Source organism: Mus pahari, chromosome 13 (assembly GCF_900095145.1).
Source record: "Mus pahari chromosome 13, PAHARI_EIJ_v1.1, whole genome shotgun sequence".
Taxonomy (NCBI): Eukaryota; Metazoa; Chordata; class Mammalia; order Rodentia; family Muridae; genus Mus; species Mus pahari.
In genome coordinates this window covers 58,881,986-58,891,705 of record NC_034602.1, presented here as the reverse complement: position 1 = coordinate 58,891,705, position 9,720 = coordinate 58,881,986, and the positions used below count along the sequence as shown (strand labels likewise).

The 9,720-nt window shown below is 39.8% G+C and overlaps 1 long non-coding RNA gene across 1 annotated transcript in view; it reads right to left on the bottom strand.

Moving 5' to 3' along the window:
- Positions 1–2,381: 2,381 nt before the first annotated feature.
- Positions 2,382–9,720, bottom strand: part of LOC110331000 — a 57,138-nt gene continuing 49,799 nt past the window's right edge. The window contains exon 3 of the long non-coding RNA XR_002380979.1: positions 2,382–4,317. This is a non-coding gene — a long non-coding RNA (uncharacterized LOC110331000). The remainder of the gene's footprint in view (positions 4,318–9,720) is intronic.

Genomic DNA, 9,720 nt, shown 5'->3' with positions numbered 1-9,720 from the left:
TATACAGTTCCCAACCCTAATAATCCCTAGATGTGCTTCACGTTCGCCACTGAATGGCTTAGAGACACAGCTGTTAAGAAAGCTGATCACATTAGTGCCAACACCATCTCATCACAATCACAACCAAGCCTTGGACGCACGGTGGAAGGGCAGCTCAAATTCAAATCACAAATCGGATCTTTCTGTAGGCTTCCATCTGAGATACCCCCAAAACTCTCCCCTATTGTGTTCTGCTTCTCCCTAGAGCATCTTACCATGAAGGTTGTACTTGGAGTTAAGCAAATGTTCAATGGGTGTGTAATGCCTAAGAAAAAGCAGGATGATGGGTGAATGGCAGGATGACAGGCAAAGAAAATCCTGATTTAAATATATGTAAATATCCAGCATCTCAAAATGTTAAGTCATGTATATGCAGCATTAGATGTCATCTCTTCTCAGCTAATCAAAACAATGAATTTGCAGGCAAGTGGATGGAACTAGAAAATACCATCCTGAGTGAGCAGTCACAAAAGAACGCACATGTTATGCACTCGCTGATGAGTGAATGTGAACCCAAAAGCTCAGAGTAACCACGCTTAATATATATATATTAAGAACAAAGTGTGGATGTTTCAATCCTACTTAGAAGAAAGAACAAAATAATCACAGGAATAGATGGAGGAAGGGTCCAGTGAGGAAGAGAGGAGGGGAAGAGAAAAAAAAGGAGGGCACAGGATCAGGTATAGGAAGAGACAGGAGAGAAGTAGAGAAGATCAGGGAAATGAATAGAAGTATGTGGCAGAATTGGGGGAGGGCACTAGAAAGTCCCAGATGCAAGGGAAGCGAGAGGTTCTCAGGACCCAACAGGGATGACATTAGCTGAAATACCCAACGAAGGGGAGATAGAACCTGTAGAGACCACCTCCAGTAGTCACAGTCCCCAGTTGAGGGATGGGGACACCCACCCATCTCAAAATTTTTAACCCAGAATTGTTCCTGCCTAAAGGAAATGAAGGGACAAAGAGTAGAGCAGAGACTGAAGGAAAGGTCATCCAGAGATTGTGCCAACTAGGAATTCATCCCATCTGCAGACACCAAACCCTGACACTATTGCTGATACAAAGAAGTGCTTGCTGACAGGAGCCTGGTATAGCTGTCTCTGAGAGGCTCTGCCAGCACCTATCTAAGACAGATGCAGATACTTAAAGCCAACCATTGGACTGAGCCCAGGGATCCCAACGGAAGAGTTAGGGGAAGGACTGAAGGAGCTGAAGGGGAATGCAACCTCAATAGGAAGAACAACAATATCAACTAATCAGACCATCTAGAGTTTCCAGGGTCTAAACCACCAATCAAAGAGTATACATGGTAGGATCCATGGCTCCAGCTACATGTAAAACAGAGGACTGACTTATCTGGCATCAATGGAATGGAAGGCCCTTGGTCCTGTGGAGGCTCGATGCCCCAGAGTAGGGGGATGGTAAAGGGGTGAGACCAAAGTAGGTGGGTGGGTAGGTGGGTGGAGGAGCATGGGATTGGGAGGGGGCATGGGATGGGGGAGTTTGTGAAGGGAAAACCAGGGACAACATTTGAAATGTAAATAAATAAAATAATCAATTTTTTAAAATTGTTCTCTCCTGGTAAATGTACCCAGATGATAAAGACTTAAAATTATAAGATATATATGCAAGAACACCTGCTATTTGTAAAAATCTTGAGTATTGCATTCCCCTTATGAGGTGAATTGATAGTCAACAAGCATATGTATAATTAATACTATCACACACACTCTAACAAGAACTCAGAGCTGAAAACTCACAAATGCAAATGTGTTTAATTTTAGTAATGGTCTCTGAGATTTTCAACACACATCAGTCAAAAAAAAAGTATAATTTATTTTCATTGCAGACAAAATATTGTCAAAAATACCAGTATTCTAATTTGCATAGCTTTCCATATTTTTTCCTTACAAAGTATAACTGGAAAGATGAACATTATCCTTTCAAGGCTTAAAATCTTAGCAATTCTTGAGAGCTGTGCATAATAGTCACAGTCCCTGGGAAACAAAGTGTTCTCAGAGAACTTTTAAGAGTGGTGTGTGGTATTCTGTTTGATCTTCAAGCACCAGAGACCTGTGACCATGCATACCACAAATATATCTCAAGTAACTCTTAAACTTTAGAGTCTACAGAAACGTTCATGCAAATAAAAAAGAAAAGAAAGAAAAAAAAAATCGAAAGGCTAAAGTTCCAGGAAGAATGATAAGTACATGTTACCAGCCAACACTACTGTTTTCCCAGAATAAATAATCATAAAGAAAATACAAGAACTTTTAAAGACCTAGATTTTATACACATTTTCTAAGGGGGAAAGTAATAATAATTTTTTTTATTTATTGTACATAGAATTCAAAATGGTTCTTTAAACACTTAACCTTAAGAGTCATTAGTATACAGCACCCAACCCTTCTTGGGATACATGGTACATTTGGCTTTAATATCCTAAAACCCATAGCAGCTTGAAAATGGCTCTTTAATCAAATGTCCCAGATGACACGAAGATACACTAGAGAGATCTGTATTTTGTTTTATTCTTCTCTCATATAATACATCCCAACTACAGTTTCCTCCCTCCCCATTCATCCCAGTTCCCCCACCCACCTCCCCTCTCCCACAGATCCATTCCTCCTCCATTTCCCTTCAGAAAAGACCAGGCCTCCCAGGGGTATCAACTAAACACAGCATAACAAGTTACAATAAGACTAGACACAAACTCTCACTCAGGGCTGGATGAGACAATCCAGTAGGAGAAAAAAAAAAAAAAAGGTTCCCAAGAGAAAGTACAAAAGAGTCAGAGATTCCCTCAGTCCCACTGTTAGCAGTGGGGGTACCAAAACACCAAGCTAACAATCATAATGTATTCATGGGGGACCCAGCACAGACCCATGGAGGCTCCATGACTGCCACTCTGAGCCCCGCTTAGTTGACTCTGTGGACTGTGTTCGCCTGGTGTCTTCCATTCCCTCCAGCTCCTCTGGTTGTGGGGGTGCTTGCAAATAAGATTTCCTGAAAGAGGCAGAGACAGTTTGAGACCAGCCTGGGCTAGATACATTTGGGGACTGGAGAGATGACTCAACCAAGCTACCCTGTCCCCTTTGAATTAAGTGATAGTAATTGTATTAGGTTGTTAAAGCTGTCATAGCACTGTCCTTGATTCAAGTGCACTAAACAACAGCAATATTACCTTAAGATTCTCAAGACCGGAAACCTGAGAGTGCAAGATACCTGGTGCTCTGACCTCTGGTGGCTTGCTGGTTATTTGTGGCTGTCATTGGTGGCACTTGGTGTTTTCTTCATACATGTGAATCTTTCTAAAATTTTCGGCTATGTAAGAACACTGCTCATATTGAAAAGAACACCATTCATACTGAGCAAGAGACCTATCAATTCCAATATGGCCTCGTCTTAATTACATCTGTGACGGTTCCACCTCCAAATAAGGTCATCTCTCATTGTGCTATCGGTTAGGGCTTCCAAGTAGAAATTTTGGAGATAAATAACAAAACGCATGATAGGAATTAGAAGAATTGGCTCCAGTAATGTGTATAACAAATCATCTAGAAATACACAGACAAGCAAACAGCTATGAAATGTAAAAAGGGAATTTTACATATTGGAGCTTATAGATCTATGTAATTTCAATAATTCATTTACACATGCATTTTAGGGACTTAATAAAAAATACCAACATTGTAAAGACACATCCGGAGATGCAAGAGTGTATTAAATCACAAGTTATTCGCATCTTGTGGGTAAAGATTAAGAGACACTAAGAAACCCTCTGAAAATGTTGTGTTGGTCTAGTTTAGTCAAAGGTAAACAGCAAGAATAGCATCATTTTCTAATAGTACAAAGAATTATTTATTGAACTATGGCTTGATAAATACTATCTGAGATTTAATCACCTTATTAAGCAGGTCTCCAGGAATCTCCGTGACTTAATGTAAACCACTTTTGCATGTTAATAAGGAAAATGACTTCATATGCCATGGAATCTCAACAGTGGACTAAGACAATGGCCCACTTTCAGTATTTTAACCCATACCTTGGGGCGTGTCAGGACCTCTCAGAGTTGGGCATACAGAGTTACTTTGGCACAGCAAAGGACCCTGGTAGACTAGTCTGGAAGAGGGCAAGAGGGTCTATAGGACTATCAGGAGTCTCTCCTAACACCCAATGGAATGAGTACCTTACCTGGTGTAGGTATCCAAGAAGAATTCAGACCACAAGCAATCTTCAGATTCCTTGAGAGGATTCAAAGATAGTTTTACCCACAAGACTTGTTGGAGAAGGAAAACAGTCAAACTGGTTTAAGATGAATAAATATGTCATTTCTCACCATTGAAAATAATGAAGAATATTCAGCAAACTTGCCTTAATCAATTTCTTGTTTTTGTTTTTGTTTTAAGTATACTGCTGTGAGTATAAAACGGTCCCCACTGCTATCATATAGTCTGTGATACATGGATGATAATGGTGTGACCATAAACTCTAGCTAAACCCAAGCTAAGGCAACATCACTGGGTATGATATAATGCTGAAAATGCTATTGCCCCTCAATAACTGAAAGCAAGGAAAATCTCAATAAGGGGTTAGTTGCATGAATGAAGTTTGTACAAATGTGCAAATTCCTTACTTTGTTCATTACATACATACATATACATATGTGTGTATACACATATGCATATATACTCTAGTTGTTGAATGTTTTCCTCCTCCAAATCTCACATGAAATCTCATTTGTCGTGGTAATGGTATCATAGTGTAAGAATGAGAATTTCACAAGATTATAGGATCATGAGGGATCCACCTTTGGGTCTCCCTGTTGTGGGAGTGGTTTCTTCATAAAAAGATCAGTTCTACCCCCTTTTCCTCTCCTTGTCCCTCCATCATCTCTCTGCCCCTCCCCCATGAGATGACACAGCAGAAAGTCTACACTAAAAGATAAAACTTTGATCTTGGATTTTCCATCCTATAAAACTGAAAGAATAAACTTCTATTCTCCATAAATTACCCAGTCTTGGCTAACCTGTTATAGCAGTACTGAGTGAATGAAGACATCTTTCTGATTGGTTTCTTGGCTATCCTGAGTCAGTTTTACTATGTGCCAATTGTCAGATTCTTTGGCATGAGATTTTAGTAGGCAGTGGTAGGTGGGTAGATTGCTGTAAAGTTGCAAGGGGCTATAAAGATCCCAAATGGACATGCTTTTTGTAGACCCATGGATACTGCTGTTGTCTGATCCCTGACACACTGACCAGACCTTTTGAGGAAGCTTCCCTCTGCACCAAATATAATGACCCTGTGAAAGCAGAATACACCAGTATTGTGGGTGTATTCTGAGGTAGCAAAATCCTTCACAGACTGGAGTAATACAAAATGACTAACAGACCAGGATCTTTCCCCCTGCTATACATTGGTTGCACGGCTGATTTAGTATAAAAGTAGTAGGGCTGAAGCAAACATATAACCAGGGAAGTATGTTGAAAGGTCATTTATTCATCAAGAAAAAAAATCAAAATTTTGAAAATATTCTGAAAAATCTCATTTGTGTCCATTTCTATAATGACAATCAAAACTCTAAGTAACTGGACCAGTTCTTGTTAATTCTTCTTTGGACACTTCAGAATGATGAAATTTCCTATAGTCTAGATAAGAGTTTACTTATCATACATACAAATGTCACCTTGTCCTGAAGTATTCTTCAAGAAAATAGTAAACAAAATATTATGGTACCATGGCTATGAATGCTATCAATTGTTTTTAACTTGTGTAAAACAGGTACACTGTTATTGCTTAACTGAATAATTAGATGTCCACCTTAAAGGTAAGAAAAATCAAAGCACAGAGATGGGTGTGTGACCTTGGCCATTCAGCTTTTTTAAGTCTCATCATTCAATCAAGATGAATCCAATCAATTATCATTCTAACATCTAAATAAAATATAGATGAAGTAAATACTTTTAAGGCTTTGATTTAATATCTAATATCACTGCCTCTGGGTTGTGATCTTTATTCAAGAAATTGAGACTTCAATGCAATGAAGACAGAAGTGACAGACCCCAAACCAAGGCTCCTTCCAACTAACAGCCTACAACTCAATTCACAGAGAATCTGTGCAGTAATCCCAATAAATACTAACGTGAATTTCAGAGTCTACTGAGTCATTTTTGGTCTTTCCACAACTTCTGGCATCCTAATGTATTAAAAGGATATTAAATCATCAAAGACTTCCTATTTTCCATTTCTAAAACTCTTAACATTTAAACATTTTCCCCTTAAAATTATTGATTGTCGACCTGGTGTTTGGAGCTCTAGTTCAGCATCTCAACATCTAACCTTATAACACTCTCTTAGGTGGCAGCCAGCTACATCGCTTGTAAACCAGTTAAGTCTTTAGATGCGTTCAACTAAATGTGCCTTTGACCAATGCCCAGGCACTGCTAGAAAGCCAATCCTAAAACCATAGCATTTGAACCTGTGATAGTCGGAGATTAACTAGCAATCATCCCTAAACAACAACTGTTTATCATTTCTCATAATTCGGTTAGTACCTTCCTGTCTGGCTGGACTGGAATAGAATGACATGTGTGTATGTCTCACGTGTGCTCTAACATCATGAGATGACCACCCAGGAACAGAGAGCCTTTGCTCCAAAGGTGTCTCCTCCTCCACTGTGTGAGCTTGAGTTCACACGCTTGTCTCGGGTTCCAGCAAGCAGCCTTTTTCATGCTTCTGAGGGATGTGTTTTCTGGTGTCCTTCTCCCTGAAACAAACAAGCAGTTTTCTGAGTAAACTGTCAACCCCTAATCCCAAATGCTCTTCCCACACCCTCAGAATATGACCTCATTTCAAAATAGGGTTTATCTCTATGGAATTAAGTTAAAGTGAGGCCATGCCCTTTTGTAAGGATGCCCCTTTGATCCAATCTTACTAGTATCTTCACTAAAGGAAGACATTCAGAAATACACAGGGAGCAGGCCATGTGGCAAGTGAGGCAGAGGTTGGAAGGAGGCATCTCTAAGCAAGGATGACTATGGATTGATGGCAGTCCCAGAAGCTATGGGAAGGGCATGGAACAAAGTCTCTAACGTGGTTTCAAAGAGGGTATGGCCTGCCAGAACTTTGACTTTGGAAATCTAGCTATGAGACTGTGAAGGAATAAATATGATATGTGCCATGATAAGCTACTCAACTTGTGGTAAGGCCAAAGAAACTAATATGCGTAGCCAAATGATGATTCAAGGGATGTGTCAGCAGTAAATAGGATGAAGTAAAATGCCATACTGAACAGGAAAGTTACTGAACAGCTTTCAATTATTAGAGAGATTTTTCTATATGACTCATTATAGCAATTACCCTTTATCGTGCTGTCCAAGAGAACTCCTTCTGTTTTCTGTACAAGGTGGGTTTGTTTGTTTGTTTGTTTGTTTGTTTGTATTTTTGTTGTTTTTAGACCTTTGTATGTAGGATATCATGCTGTAACAATTTGTTCATGTCTCTCGTGGAAGGCAAAACTAGAATTTACCGCATTTTGGGTATTTTCAGTAATGTTGTTCACCTTTATGTTAAGTGGGCTGCATTTGGCTACAACTAATAGCAACACAGGTATCAAGGTGGAGGGTTGAGACATTTCATGTTTTTGTCAGCATGAAACTTGTTGGCCCTGATTTGGCAACTTTGTGTGAAGTGTGGTGTTAAGATCCCTTGACCTTTTCTGCATGGTTACAAAATATCTATCCCAGCTCTGCAGGCTATGTCTGCCTGAAGATGCTTACAGTGAGGAAAAGGGGTAAATAGAAAAGTTGAGAAGTTTTTTATAACTTGTCTAGGGCTTATCATCAATAAAGAGCTAACCTTCCTATAAGTCTTTGGGGAAATCTTCCCATCTGTGGACAGAAGTGAGCCCAGGCATGATTCCTAAATCTGTGGAGAGTAAGTTTCTTCTTTGGCAGTCACCAGCAAGGGAGAAAATGAGTAGAGAAATTTGGACCATGACTCACAGACAGGCAGTCAAGAGTGTCAGATGTATAAGCCTCCAAACAAGATGTTTTAAAGCACTATTTAAAGCAATGTTTCTCAACCTGTAGGACTTGATCCCTTTGGTGATCAAATGACCATTTCACAGGGGTCACTTAAGACCATCTGTATATCAGATCTTTACATTACAATTCATAACAGTAGCAAAATTACAGTTGTGAAGTAGCAACAAAAATAATTTTATTGGTGGGGGGGGTCACCACAGCATGAAGAACTGTATTAAAGTGTCACAGCATTGGGAAAGTTGAGACTCTCTGCTTTAAAGTGACTTTTAGAGATGGCAAAGCAATTCTAAACAACTCTGTAAGGTCATATGTTCTGTTGGCGTGCACATGGAGTGGTTGAACATGCACTCTGATGTCAGCCTGGGTTCAGATCCCACCATCATTTAGATGTGTGGTTATGGGTAAATCGCTTCATTTATAGGTCTCAGATGCTATGCCCTACAAGTCAAGGTAATATTGTGAATACATGAATACAAGGTAATATTGTGAATACATGAATACGACTTACTACATGACTAGTATATGGAGAACATTTCGCAGATATGTATTAGTCCATGGTTGCTCCTACAATAGAACAACTGAGGCTACTGAACTTATAAAGAAAGGAGAGAGTTGTCAGATCTGTTCCAAAGTCAAGGAACCAATGTAACGATGATATTTTTTTTTTGTCATCAGTGCCCCAAGATGGTGAAGGGCATCACATGGTAAGTACCCAGGAGGACACGTAGATGAATCTCTTGAGGTCTCTCTTCTTCGTATGAAGAGGCTCTAGTGCTCTTCGTGGGAAGCTACACCCTGATGGTCTTATACAATTCTGAACAACACCCCAAAAATTTCACTTCTAAACACTCTCACTGAGTTTTCACCCAGTTATAATGTCACAATAGGGATTATGAACACGTGACCCCTTGAGAAATAACACACTGAAACCCTAGCTACAATTACAGTGAATCTTATGCGTTACCGCTCTCCCTGTGCACACCACTGCCAGAGTGTCCTAATTTAATTTCTATTGCTGGGATAAAATCATGAAAAAGCAGCTTGGGGGAAGAGTTTATTTAGTTTGCATGTCCAGATTATACTCCTTTACTAAGGGAAGCCAAGGCAGAAATTTGGAAGCAGAAACTGAGAGCTCATTGTGTGAAGCTGCAAAAGTGAAACCTGGATTGCTTTGGAGACCCCAGAATGTTGGAGGTGCCAGAGGCATGGGATATCTGCCTGGGAGAGCTGCATAGGGGAGTGAAACCAGCCCAAGTGGAAGATGTGAATTATAGTCAGCAAATTTGGAAGAACAGAGCCATTTACGCACTTCAACATCAGGCAAAGAATACAAGATTTGGTATTTGCCCTACTGGCTTCCAGTCTTGCTTTGGTCCAGTGTTTCCTCACTATGCCCCTATTCCTCTCTTTTAAAATGGAAATACATATTCCGTGCCATGATATAAGTATGTAGTTTGCTTTTTGATTTTTCACAGGGTTATAATTGTTTTGTCTCAGAAAAGATGTTGGACTTTACAACTGTTGAAACTGTGAAGGATTATAGAGATGTTTGAAGTTAGAGTATTTTGCATTATGATATGGCCACAGGCTGTGGGGGGGCCAGGGAGTAGAACGTGATGGTTTGAATAAGAATGGGA